This window comes from Mus caroli, unplaced genomic scaffold, assembly GCF_978045245.1.
Source record: "Mus caroli unplaced genomic scaffold, Mus_caroli_1 scaffold_14, whole genome shotgun sequence".
NCBI classification, from domain to species: Eukaryota; Metazoa; Chordata; class Mammalia; order Rodentia; family Muridae; genus Mus; species Mus caroli.
In genome coordinates, this window is record NW_028227269.1 from 97619424 (window position 1) to 97633657 (window position 14234).

The window sequence follows — 14234 nt, forward strand, 5'->3', positions numbered from 1 at the left end:
GCTCAGGGTCTTACAGGGCTAAGTGTGGGCTGAAGTCCCCTCAAGATCCCTCTTTCAAACTGATAAGCTGTTGAAAGTCCTTGACTCTTAATGACCAAGGGACGGCTTGAAGCTTCCTAGAGGCTGCTCCTAGGGTCCCTCTCCTCGCAATGAGGAGGCCAGCAAGATGCAAGCTCTTTCTAGCCACCTCCTTTCATTAAATGTCTTGTCTCCCAAGGTCAGGCCTACTCAGGATAAACTCCTCTTTTCAGAGTTGGCTGATGGGTTGGCCTAATCCAGGGAGGGACATTGACTGGTTCTGCCCACACTCATTGAAGATATGGGGTGAACACACCCAGGAGTGGGGAATCTTGGTTATTCACTTAGAATTTTTTTCCCACTGTAGACAGCACTGACATAGAAAGAAGAAAAGAAACTTAAACACATTGAGAAACGGAGAATGGAAGCAGGAGACTCTGGAGTAAGAAGAACCTCAAGCATGTAGGAGTTGCTGCTATTTAAATGATCTCCCACTAACCAAGGTCTGCGAGAGCTTTATTGAAGGCAGGCTTCTGTGTGGATCAAGGCGTATGCAGTTTTCCTCCCTAGGAAACTGTGAGCACTGTTTTGTCCAGGGCCATGGAGGAGTTTAAACTAGACCCTTGCAAGGAACCACAGAGCAGCGATGGGAGTAACTCAGTAGTCAAAACAACAACAACAACAACAACAACAACAACAACAACAACAACAACAGAGCCAAGCCTAATGGCTTGCATTTCTCATCCCTACACTGGGGAGATGGAAACATGTGGATCCCCAGAGTTCACTGGCAGGCCAACCTAGACTGCTTAGCAAATTCCATGCCAGTAAGAGAACCTGTCCCCAGAAGAAGGTAGCCTGTGGAATGAGACCTGAGGATGAACTCTGGTTTTCACATACTTGTACATCTGTGTACTCAGATCTACACGCACACATGCATGCATGCACACAGAATAAGCACAAAAAGACATTGGTCCATGAAGGCTGACATGCCTTCTTTGTATTTCCTGCTGTTATTAGCTGGCTGGAGTTTCCGGCCTTGTGCTCATCTTGGTCCACTGGCTACTTAGAGGAGCCACCTTGCTGGCTTGAACCCTCTGGCTCCAGACTTGGCCCCTCAGATGGCAAACAACTACAGAGCTTCAGTCCCTGGCTTTAGAAGTGGGAATGGCCATATACTGTGGAACACTGTCTGTAACTCATAGTCCCTTTTGGCTGTTGCCATCTGCCATTGACTTGGACTTGGGGAAGGCGACCTTAAGGAATGAATGGGCAGAAACAAAACAAAGAAAAAAGAAAAAACAAAAAAACCAAAAAAACCCAAAAAAACAAAAACAAACAAACAAAAAAAACCAATAACAGCAGCAAAAAACAAAAACAAAAACAAACAAACAAACAAACAAAAAAACCCTTACCAAGGATATGGTTGCCCTGAATATAAACTTCAACCATGGATTATAAAGGACTTGGAGAAAGTAATTGTTAACTTATAAAAAGCACTACTTAAAATTCATGTAAGGAAAACACCAGCTTGAAAATGGTAACATCTGTAGAATTTTAAATTTCACCAAGAAACTGATTTTTTTTAAAAATTCATGTAAAGATTTTAAGAAATTCTATATCAAAGCTACGCTGGGATCTGAAATGGCCTTTTACAGTAGATTGCCCTTAAGGAAGAAAAATATATTTTTCCCTTTCCAAGTAAGCACTGAATGGTTTGCCTTCTAACCACCACCAGGGCTTCCACTGGGTGGAGATACTTTAGGGGACATTTATCCTCCCGACATCAGAACGGAATACAAACGTAGGCATATTAGAGCTAATAGCCAGAGCAAGCCCAGAATTTGACTTTCTTGTCAGTTAAATTTGCTGCAGGCTCCGTTTTTAGTCCAATTTCATCCATTTGGAAGCACTTGCTGTCGAGCGGGTTTTTGTTTTATCATTTTAATTTTGGTGGTTTTCCCCTCCCCTTCTTCTCTGTCATCTTTCCCCCCACCCCCTCCTGTGTCTGAATCACCTTTTTGTAGAGGGTAGGAAACTTTTTTTTCCCTCCCCCACTGCTATACGAAGGAATTGATTTGGCGCCTGGAGATATTTTCCCTGTGATGTGAATAGAGTTAATTTGAACAGAGCTGTTTCATTTTAACAGCCTCGACTTGCACAGTGTGTATCATGCCAAAGAGCTTTGTGTATGATCATCGACTGATGTCAGCACGGGTCTAGAAATAGTATTTGATAGTTAACAGCTGCTGCAGAGACAGGAGGGGAGCAGGAGACATTGTGTTGCGGGAGGGTTTGTAAAACTTGTGGCGATTGTATTTATTTATTTATTTTACTTCTTGAAGAAATTAAATAATAGTAGTCGGAGCTTAAGATACCAGGTGTAGGGTTTAGAATAAAAAAAGAATTATGTTCCTAAGTAGGTCAGGTGTCTCAGAAGGAAGGACCGTGACATTCTGTGAAATATAGTTACTGCGCCTTGAAACAATCTTTGATGAATTTAATGCAATTTTTATTTGATTTACAATAGTGTACATGGTCTACATCACGGAGCAAATGTTTGCCTTTGTATCAAGAGGTGGCAGGGCTCTTTCTGCAAAGAGCAAGATAATGAATATTTTAGGCATTGTGGGCTGTTGACAATCTCTGTTGCCAGTACTCAGCTCTTGTTTCATGGCTAATCCAGCCACGGACAGTATGCAAATAAAATGGCCATGGCTGTGTGCCAATAAAACTTTATTTACAAAATAGGTAATAGGCTGGATCTGTTTCACCTTTGCTTTGAATAGTTTGTGAGCAGATGCCACACACTTCCACCGAGCATACCACAAAGGTTAAGTGTCCTGAGACTCATGATCTTAGGACTCAAGTTCCACACACACACCCTGTGGAAACCCAGAGTCCCTTAATAGCCGCAGGGGCTACTTAGCTACACACACACACACACACACTCACACACACGAGCTCACGTGTAATGCACGCTCACATTCATAGTGGCATTTGAGCAACCGAGTAATAAATAAGCTTTTACAAACTGAAAGAGGAAAGACTGTCATCTCTGGGGTGTAACAAACCTGATTTTTCTTCCCTTTCTAACCTTACTTGTTAATATCACCCTTAAAGTTTGAATTATCCCACAAAACTCCATGCTCGTGAACTCTCGTGTACATCATCTTAATGGGACATATTTTATACTGACAGGAATCACAAACCAATCCTGTGCTCCAAATGACCTAACCGTTTCATTGAAAGCGGTTCATTGAGTGCTAGGAAGAAAGGGGAGTTGACTATTTAACTCGCACAGGGGGAAAAACAATTCCAGGAAAGAATGTTGAAGTAGAGCCTTAAACTTTTTTTTCATGGTCAAGAATATGCTGGTGGTAAAGTGTTGAGAAAGCCTTCTTCATGCTCCCGCTCAGTAATGAACTTAGGGTCATGACCACGACTAATCTGAAGGTGTACAAAGGGGGGGGGGATTTGACGTTCTCTTTACATTTGTTAGGTTCGTGTACCACATTTGTTGGGTTCGGTTTTGTTTTGTTTTGTTTTGTTTTTTATGACTCTCAAGCAGCAGAATGGGGTTTTCTCCCAGCTTCTCATGGCAGCAGCCAAGCTACCCCAGTTCTTCCTATCTGTGGGCTTCTCATCTCTTATCTCGGCCCATCCACCTTCAGAGCCCTTGTCTGTTATTTGCTGGCATTGAGGGTAGCATGCCAGGAGCGTCCCATAGACAGTGAAGGAAGTCATCGAATGAACGACCCTCTTGCTTCCTGTACTGCCAGCATTCCCTCCACCACGGGCTGCAGCCTCATGGGCTCTCAGTTCCAATGTTGGTCACCTAAGGAATCTTTCCGAGCTCTTTCTTTTCATTAGGAAACGTCCAGTTTCACATCGGAGCTAAGACACGCTTTTTGTCCTTGCTCCTCACGGCCCCTCCTCCACCCACCCACAGTGATCTTTGAAAAAACATAAACCAGGTCTTGTCACTTCCCTCCTGACATGGTAAATAAACCCCGAGTCCTCCCATGCCTCCAAGAGTCTCCTGGATCTGACTCTTCTAGATTTTCAACCCCTTCCTGCTTCTCTCTCCATCTGTCTCTCCATTCTCATTAACACCACTCATTACAGTGTCTTTCTCTGTGGGAATCCTTGCATAAGAAATTGAGGTGATCCAAGGAAGGCCTAATTTAAAGGAACTTGATACAAAGAAGTGACAGTATTAGAGGGAACAGCAAAGACAATAAGCTCTGGTCACCTAAGGGAAGGAGGCATTTTAAGGACCTTAGAATAGAGAGCTGGGTAGAGAAAGGGCCTAGACCACCAGGGACTCACTATGTCTTCCCCTCCACCTCTCTGCCTTGGGTTCTCCAATGGCCGATGCCATCTGGCAACCATAGGGTAGACCACTCATCAGTGCAGCCCTCTGCCAGGAAGCCTTCTGCCAACCAGGAAAGCAGGTAGAGAGAGTGTGGACTTTGGGAAGAAAGTGGAAGATCTCTGTTACAACCACATACATAGCTCCAGGTTCTAGCAGGGGTCAGGGCTTGGCTTAGGAACTTCCTTTTGTAGCGATCATTTTCTTCCTTCTGGATATTTCTCCAATGCTCCAACTCTGATGGCCCCTTCACTGGGGCCCTCATATATGACCATAGTGCCCTGACACTCTTCCCATCATGGTAATCTTCCACTCCCTGATAACGGTCCTGAGGTCAAGGGCTTCATCCTGTCTGTGTAACACTATTTCCCCAGCACTTATCTCTGCTTCCATTTCACAGACACTTGATTCGTATGTGTTGAATGGAATTAACTAGAATTCTCTTCTTAATCCCTGCTGTAGTAATTGCTCTGATGCTCACTGACATCCATACAATTTCTTACTACATTTGAAAAAAGAATTAGACCTGAGAACTAGTTCACACAAAACACTATCATCATAATTAAAGAACACTATCAGCACTTTAAATGGCCAGTTCATCTTTTCTTTATCTAGATTCTTATCTTCCCTACACACTGAAGATAAGGCTCTAAGCTCTTTGGGTCCTGGTTTCCTTATCTGGAATAAAAGAGCTTGGCCAGATTCCAAGATGTTTCCCAATTCTTTACATTTAAGGTCCGAGGTGAAAGACTACACAAGCTCCATAAACTTAGCATTTGCATCTCTTCTCATCCCTGGGTCCCTAGCCATGAGCCCCAGAATCCCAGGGAATGCTGTACTGGGCTCCATGTCTAAACCTCTGTTGTTGCGGCCGGCCAGCAGCTCGCAACGTGAACAAGACTATACTTTGTATTACCATGGCCCCTACAAACCCGGACACTCGGCTCTTCCACAGCCTCTGTCTCTTCCCCTGGACACGGGGACAAAAAAACTTGTAAAAAGCTGAGCTCAAAGTCCACCTCATGGTGCTCTGAACTGTAGCTGGATGAGAGATCCGATGAGCCTAAGACTCCAGACAAATGGCCCACATCAAGTTCTTGTGTATTATGTTCCTAAAACACCGCGTGATTAACATTACTGTTCATACACTCTAGATCAGAGGGTGTAAATTAGTTCCTTGTGTCTGTGCTAAAATACCAAATATTACTAAGATGTATAATTAGTGACTACACAGATATTGCTAATACACTTACAGGAAAGGGCACACACGACACTCTCTCTCTCTCTCTCTCTCCATATATATATACATATGTATATATATGTATCTACATTGAAATGAACATTTCCCGAATGATTGGGGGCAGGTAGATGTTTCTGTTTCTAATAAAAAGATATAGCTGATTATCATATTGTTACCTAATTATTCCAGAACAAAATAGACACAGAACTTTTATTGGGTTAGATTGGAGCCAGGGAGTTATATTATCTTGCAAATCAAGTTTCCGACTATCTCATTAAATAAGAGAAGGTGTAACAACAAATTTAATTATCGAATGTGACTTTTCTTGCCATTTTTTTCCCCTAACTGTTTTTGCTGTTGGTTCAGCCCATCTGGTTTTCATTTGAGCACAGAAATCACAAATCCCACAGACCATCCACAGCCTCTTAATCCTAGCAAAGACTGGTATTACTGTAGTGGAGTAATGTTTTTCTTTCCTTGGGTGGAAATAGATGTGTAGCTTTCTAGTGGATTAAAAAAGACAATTGAGAAATTCTCTTTTATACACATGTATGGTATCTTAATTTCCTGCTATAATAGCAAGCCTACAAACATAATTAATAATGTTTTAAATGCAGATTGTTGACAACGGTTCATCTGGTTAAAATTATTTAAACCACATTAAGAAAAACCTTCTCTCTAATGCTTGAACTTATTTTTATATATAAAACAAATTTCATATCCCCTTTTAGGCTCAGCAATCTCTTAAAAATTTCACAGAGTATTCAAAGCACCCTCATAGCAACCCCATAGAGACAAGTAGACAAATACAACTGATTTATATGCAAATTTCAACCTATTTACCACACTTAGTAGTAAGAGACAAAATATTATATGCAGAATGCGTTCATTTAAATTTTTGATCAGATCTTTCTGCTGCTTGACGGGGCAAGCACGTTCCAGGAGCGAGTGCATTTCAGAATAGAAGTCTCAAGCCAAGCTGGTACGTAATGAGAGACCTGCACAACGGTCTAGCTAGATGATCCATTAGTTTCACTCACCTTGATTGACAAGTATCACTGCAAGGTGTATCCATCCTGAGATTTCCACAGTGAGCACTAGGCTGGCTGAGATAATGATGGCTTTCGGAGCCACAGTGCTGTGGCACCCACAGAGGTCACCTTGCCCTACAATTCTAAGACATCTGCTACGTATGATAGATAACATGCAGGAGGAACACACACACCAGTTAATGTCACAGTCGCGCGTGTACGGGGCTTCGCCTTCAAACAAACACAACTGGTACATGGAGTGATGGGTGTGTGAGTGTTATTGTTAGGAAAGGCTTCAGTAGTTCACTAAAGTCATGAGTCAATCACATAAAAATATTAAGGACCAGTGAAGGCATCTGACGGGAACGACAGGAATAGAGAGGATTATGAAGGTGAATTACTAAAGCCTGGAAAATAGTTTCCTAGTCCAACATGCATTTTTAAAATTGTTTTTAATGGCCATATGCTAATTATACATTAGGGTATTTTTCATAAATGTATATAATGTATTCTGACCATAGTCACACTCACACACTATTGCCCTGTACCCTGTCTCTCCCCAATTAGCTTTATTTGATGTCTTTTCACAGTCACCTTACCAGTGGCTATACCACTGGGGGAATAGTCCCTTCACCTCTACCCTGGGATACTGATGGGTCTTGTCTCATGCAGGTCTTGTACAGGTAACCATGGCTACCATGAGTTCAAGGGACCAATAGCCACACCGTGCCTGGAAGTTGGCATTTCATACCAATCTCCCCAGCCCAGCGCCTGTTCCCTCTGGCTCTTAACATTTTCTTATGCCATCTTCCCTGATGTCCCCTGAGCCTTGGAGGGTGTGACACAGTTCTTCCCACTTATGACTGGGCACTCGACAGTCAAATAAATGTATTCTCAGTACTTCATCCAGGTATATGTCCACACTTACTGTGACCATTGTAGAACGAAGCTTCTCTGACTAAGCAGATAAAAACACTAGTCTACGTGTGTCAACACAGCAGTTTGAGGAATACATCATGTCCTCTTAGGAAACTAAGAGCCACCACTTTCCTGCTAGGACCTGCAACCTCCCTTTTGACCAGATTTGTGCTACCAGATGTGCATTCTTTATCTGGGGAGTAGGCCTCAGTTCCAATCCGAAGTGGTTCATTCTTCCCATAATAGACATTCCACTATTGAACCAGTGAACACATCCGGCCTGGTCCGTCAGTATCCAGCACACAGTATAAGTATATTTTTCTGAGTACAGTCATGAAGGTTTATCCAAGACCCGTGGTAGCATAAACCTCATAACTTACAGCTCCACACTCTATATTACATTTATGGAGGCCTATGCTACACATGGGCCAAATAAAAAACTCAGAGTAGAATAAAGAGATGGTAATGAATGCTGTTCTCATTTTCAGCTATATTTAAACAGGGTAATATTGATTAGCTCTGTCTTTTTATTTATGGATGAGGACATATAATGTAAGAGTAATATGTTTATTTTGTTGAATTATCCTTTAAGCAAACCTGTGAGCCTTCTTCCTAAACTTGCCGACATCTATCATGATTACTGAACAGCGTACCTAGACCTTCAGGCAGTGCTCCTGTGCTGTGAGGGATATTGAAGGATATATTCCATCAGTTTCTGGAAATGAAAAAGTGAAGTCCACAAGAACTTTCCCATTTTGCTCCAGCAATGAGTTGGTACCATTTCCTAAAAGAGTAGAACCCTCTTCCTATCTCTGTTAGAAACTTTACACTGGCCATGGTAAGACTGTTTATACCCCAGACATGGGCAAATGTTGTGATGAGAGCTTCATCCCAGACTGGTGACCATCTCCCATCCCACTGTACCTTTGCATACCTTTGAGGGTTGATGCAACCCACATCAGAAGAGGCTTGATGTCTTAAGGTTTCCATTGCTGTAAAGAGACACCAAAACCAAGGCAACTCTTATAAAGGACATTTAATTGGGGCTGGCTTACTGGTTCTGAGGTTCAGATCATTATCATCATGGTGGGAAGCATGGTAGTATCTGGGCAGACATGGTAGTGGAGGAGCTGAGAGTTCTACATCTGTTCTGTAGGCAAGCAGGAGAAGACTGACTTCCAGCTAGGAGGAGGGTCTCAAAACCCACCCCTACTGTGACACTGTGGCCTCCAACAAGGTCACACCTACTCCAACAAGGCCACAGCTCCTAATAGTGCCAAACCCTGGGTCAAGCATATTCAAACCACCACACTTAGGGACATAAAGAATTGATATCTTAATGACCCTATCAGCAGACAACAACCCAAGGGATCAATGTGGACAAGACATGTGCTCTGGGGGACAGCTGGGTCCTGGCATGGTAGGGACAGTGGCTGTGCTGTCTGCTTTCTTCTGGGTTTTATTGCAGTTTGAGGCCTGAGGAAAAACAGGTCCAAAAAGTGAGAAACAGACTTTTCTTGTTACTCTGATGCCCAGAGAGATACTGCCCTGAGGCTCTTTGAAATGTAAAGATGACAGGCAATGCCTTCTTCACAAAGACAAATTTCTAGATAACAATCCTCAGGACTAGGCTATATATGTGCTGTCCAACAGAACTTTCCTACAGTGATGGGAATGCACTGTATCAATGATGCCATGAGAAAGATGCTCATAACACACAGCTCCTGAAACATGATCGGCCTGAGCTGAGATGTGCTGCAAGGCACAGACTAGATGCTGGATTTCCAAGACATAGCATGAAGAGGGAAATCAACGTGTTGTACTCATATGTTTATATTGATCGTCCATCAAAATGGTAATGTTCTGGATACATCACTACCAGTGAAACTCAATTTAACCTGTCTCTCATTGATATGTAGATTGCAGCTGCTAATATCTTTTAAGAGATGTCCATGGCACACATATAGTTACTGAGAACCTCACATTCTCAACAGGTGCTAGGGACAGGAAAAGACAAACACAGCTAGATTAATAGATGCCAACTGGCACATTTTGTACTGCAGCCACCTCTTTGAGAATTGTTAGAATGCTAAGAAAATGCCCAGTCAGTGGCCAGCATCCCGTGTAGGTGCGAGGATCAACACACCGAGATGTTTGAAATTGTGAGCTGTCCGTCTAAAGCTTCCTGCTTCCATCAGTAGGGTCTTAACACAGAGATGGTATCGTGGGCGTCCATGATGGGTCATGGTTGGGCTTTCACTCCTGCTCCCAATAGCTACGTCATCTTTCCAACCTCAGGAAGATAACAGCACTGTCCTTGAGACGTCGCCAGATCACTAACTACTTTGCAATTGAGTACTCTTTTCTTCTCTCAGATGGAGACTCATAAGGCCTAGCCTAAGGTTTAAGCACCTGAGTAAATCAGAAAAATGGCAGAAGCCATAGAAGGGTCTGGGCTCCATTATTCTAATCTCAGGCCTTCAGGGTTTTTTTGTTTTTGTTTTTGGTTTTTGCCATTTTTTTGTTTTAGAAATAAGCTCAGCTTTCTGAAGCTGTCGTCAAAAGCAGCCCAAAGAGAGGTTAAAAAGTATCTCAGCGAAGTGCTTTTGTGCAAGCGTGAAGAACAGAGTTTGGATCCCAAGGATTCCTGTAGAAAGCCGGATGTGGCAGCTGAATGTGGCAGCACACACCTAGGATCCCAGTGCTGGGGCAGCAGAGTCACTGTGCTCCCTGGGGTCTACTCCAGCCAGTCTAGCTGAACGGATGGAACTTCAGCTTCACTGACAGATCTGCATCAGAAATTAAGGCAAGCAGTGACAGAGGAAGATGCCTAATGCTGACCTCTAGCCTATGTGAGTGTGTCCACATGTGTACACACATGCATGTGTGTGTGTGTATGTGTGTGTGTTTGTGCACACACATTGAGAACCACCACTGCAGCCAATGGAAGAAAAATGTTTAGTTTTAACCTTCAGGAATATGGACAGAAAAAAGGAGGGAGAAACAAAATGTTCTATTATACAGGAATTCAAACCATTGAGCCTTCAATGTGTCCTTCTTTGACGTCCTTTGGGTCAAGGAGGCAATGATTCAGGTTCTAATTAGGAAAGTGGAGCCCAGCATACGTTCAAGATTCTTCCACCACCCACACCACCTGCAGAACCTTGGAGAAGGAAGTACAGGGCTCAGCCCCGGAGGGAGTGTGCCTGGTGCATAAATCCTTACTTTCTTAACGCTCTCCTTCTGGGGCTTTTACATTCAGCACAGGGAGTGGGAACTGCAAAAATAGACCTCGTGTTTCTGCAGAAGTGAAAGACTTATTGCGTAATGGTGGTAAACTGCATCTACTAGAGCCACGTGCCCGCATGCAAACACCAACTCAACTCAAAAATAGATGAGCTTTTTGTTTTTCTTTTTTCTTTCTTCTTCTTTTTTAGATATCTAGCCTAAAAAAAAAGTGGGGTCACATGAGTAAAGTTAAAAAGAAAATGACATTGGGAAAATAGAATGGTGTTAGCTAGTCAAAAAAAAAAAAAAAAAAGATCTGGTCAACAAATTCATTTAATTCCCAATGACTTCTCCCCAGCTATGAGTCTCTCTTTACTTCTTCTTCTTCTTTTCTTCTTTTTCCCCTTTGAAAGAATGCTACAGAAACGGAAAGGAAATCATCTTTAAACAGAAAGTATCGATCTTTGCAGAAGCCCTGTAAGGCACGCGTACCACTTCCTTCCTTCCTTTTCATCCCCAGTAATAAAGGGAGAGAGAAAACATTCAGACAAACTGTCAGAAAGAAAGGTCTCGTCCCTGACCCTTACTCAGCCTTTCCCATGTTTCCTCCTGAGGTTCAACCAGACCCTCGGATCAGAGCAGAAAAAAAAATTCCTTCTTGCTTGATAAGCCAGTTGATCTGGGCAAGGCCTAAGTGACTATGAAACAGTTGATACGGGCAAGGCCTGAGCTGGGAGGAGAGGAAAATGGAAAGAGAATGTTCGTTTTAAGAAGTGTAAAATCTTTCCGCCAGATCAGCACCATCATGGACACGAGTCGCGGGCAGCCCATCAAGTTGGCTAGGGTAAGCAAAGTACTGGGCAGGACCGGTTCACAGGGACAGTGCAAGCAGGTGTGAGTGGAGTTTATGGATGACACCAGCCGCCCTATCATCCAAAATGTCAAAGGCCCCCTTCAAGAGGGTGACGTGCTCACCCTATTGGAGTCAGAAAGAGAAGCTCGAAGGTTGCGCTGACCTTGCTGCTGGGTTCTGGATATCCACTACTTAGCCCATGGAATGACCTACAACTGTTAGATAAAGCATTTGTATAGAAGAAGAAGAAGAAGAAGAAGAAGAAGAAGAAGAAGAAGAAGAAGAAGAAGAAGAAGAAGAAGAGGAGGAGGAGGAGGAGGAGGAGGAGGAGGAGGAGGAGGAGGAGGAGGAGGAGGAGGAGGAGGAGGAGGAAGAGGAAGAGGAAGAGGAAGAGGAAGAGGAAGAGGAAGAGGAAGAGGAAGAGGAAGAAAATCTAGGATGTAGAAAGGCAGCTTGCCATAAAGTGCGGAGTGAAGTAAGTGTTACAATAGTGTGATACAAAGGCAGCGAATGCCCTGTGAGAGCTCCTGTGTCAGAACACCTGGAGGTACTGTTTGCCTGCTAGAAATCTAGGTGCCGTTCTGGAAAATGCAAGCTTAAGAGGAGACGGTAGAGAGACTCTAAGATTGTCCAACCTAAGAGTAGACAGACAGGCTGAGGACAGCATGGCCTCCAGCCACATCCCTGAGTTGGAAGGGAAAAAGTCCCAATGGACAGAATCCTCCCACCAGTAGCGTATCCAGAGCATAGCCAGCACCCAAGGTCACGTCATTTGTCTCCTGGTGGGGCTATTTTTGGAACCCATGTGACAGGGCACTGACAGTGTTTTAAGCAGCTGGACAGTCCAGACAGGAGTTGGATCACAGAAGACAAACGAGGGGACACTATGTGCTTCCCTTTGCAATCCTCAGTGGTGTGTGTCCTCCCCGCCCCCCCCCCCCCCGCCCCTGCAGCTTCAGAAGAAAGGCCAAAACCTTTTTTAAAGGCTTCCCTTGGTAGACTGGAACAGTAGGCGGTATCCTGGTTAGCTAAACAGCAGGGAAGGAGGGTACAGCACAAGGCTTTAGGGCTGATGTGCAAACCTGGTTCTCTCTGGACTTGGTGTTCATTTATATCCGGGCTTCTCGGACATCATCTAAGTATTGGGCGCTGTCGTAAATGCTGGGAACGCAATGATCAAACAGTTAGACTCAAGTGGCTTCGTTCTGCTTGGGCAAACCAATTGTCTGCATACATGATCGTTCCGATGGGTGCGTGCTACACAGGAGGAAAAAGAACAGAAAAGTATCAGAAGTTGAAGTTGACATCAAGGGAGTCTGAGGTTAGGGGGTTCTTAGGCAGTGTTTCCCAGGGTTAAGAAGCAGATGGGCAAAGCAAGCCACACGCAGAAGTCCTTACAATCACGCATGATGTCAGGACTGGACAAGAGATAGTTATGTCTATTCTGTGGCTGTGACAGCTCCTCGTGTGCATGCTTTGAAAAACCCTAGGTTATAAAACACATAAACAGGAGCTTTGGGAACCCAGGGGAAATAGACCTTTGAAGTTTGGTTAAGTTTGTAGAAAGGTGTTTTCCCTGGGCTGGGTAGGGTTTTGGCAGGTGGAGAACAGAAGCAAATTGGAGTCTAAAAGGAGGAAGGAACACGAACATGAAACACAAGTACATTAGTATGTGTGCCGATACCATGAAGTAGCTATAGATTTTTTTTTTCCATTAGGAAATGGAATCTTTAAAAGGTGAAACCATTGAAAGAAGTGTTGACGGTCACCAACATATTTGGCGATAAAGAAGATGGAGCCCACATTGCCCTTCTGAAAGCACATGGTGCATAATGAGCTTTTAACAGTGGCTGTTACTATAGACATCAGTAAGACTGCAACAGCCATCATGGTGCCCAAGGACAGAGCAGGAGGTGATCAGAGCGGGCATGGAATGACAAGAGTCACAGATGGGCTTTGAAAACCCTGTCCATGTGACCTACATACTCTGGGCCAGAAATAGCCAATGGCAGACTGAAGAGATGGCTCAGGTAGCTATCGTGGCTGCTGTGCAAGTATGGGGACCTGGGAGGATGCCCAGCTCCCTTGAGGATAAGCTGGGAGTGGTGCTGTGTTCTGTAACCCCAGCACCTGGGGAGGCTGAGGCAGGAGGCTGCTGGGGCTTGCTGGTCAGCAAGTCTCACCTAACCAGTGAGCTCCAGGGTCAGTGAGAGACCCTGTCTTAAAAGGGGCGGGGCTGAGAATGAGAGAGGAAGACACTGACCCCTAGCCTCTAAGCACATGGGCACCCGAATACACACCCAAGTGCTAAAGTATCATCAAGTCCTTTGTCCCAGGATCCCGCAGGGCAGAACCCACAGCCTCAGGGCCTCCTGGGGTCTGTCCAGAATTACTAACAATAAAGAGAAGGACGGTAGGATGAGAGCGTATTAGTGATAGTTGTGGGCAAAACCTCTGCTCAGAGACTGTATTTTGAGAACGGATTGCTGAGGAAGCACAAGTGAGGCACTTCGGAAGCTCTTGACGAGCTGGTGGGTTTCAACACCAACAGAGAAGGGACGATGGATCTCC

The 14234-nt window shown here is 44.1% G+C and overlaps 1 pseudogene; it reads left to right on the forward strand.

The window, feature by feature from the left end:
- Positions 1–11615: 11615 nt before the first annotated feature.
- LOC110307490 (small ribosomal subunit protein eS28 pseudogene) lies at positions 11616–11825 on the forward strand (annotated as a pseudogene).
- Positions 11826–14234: the final 2409 nt, after the last annotated feature.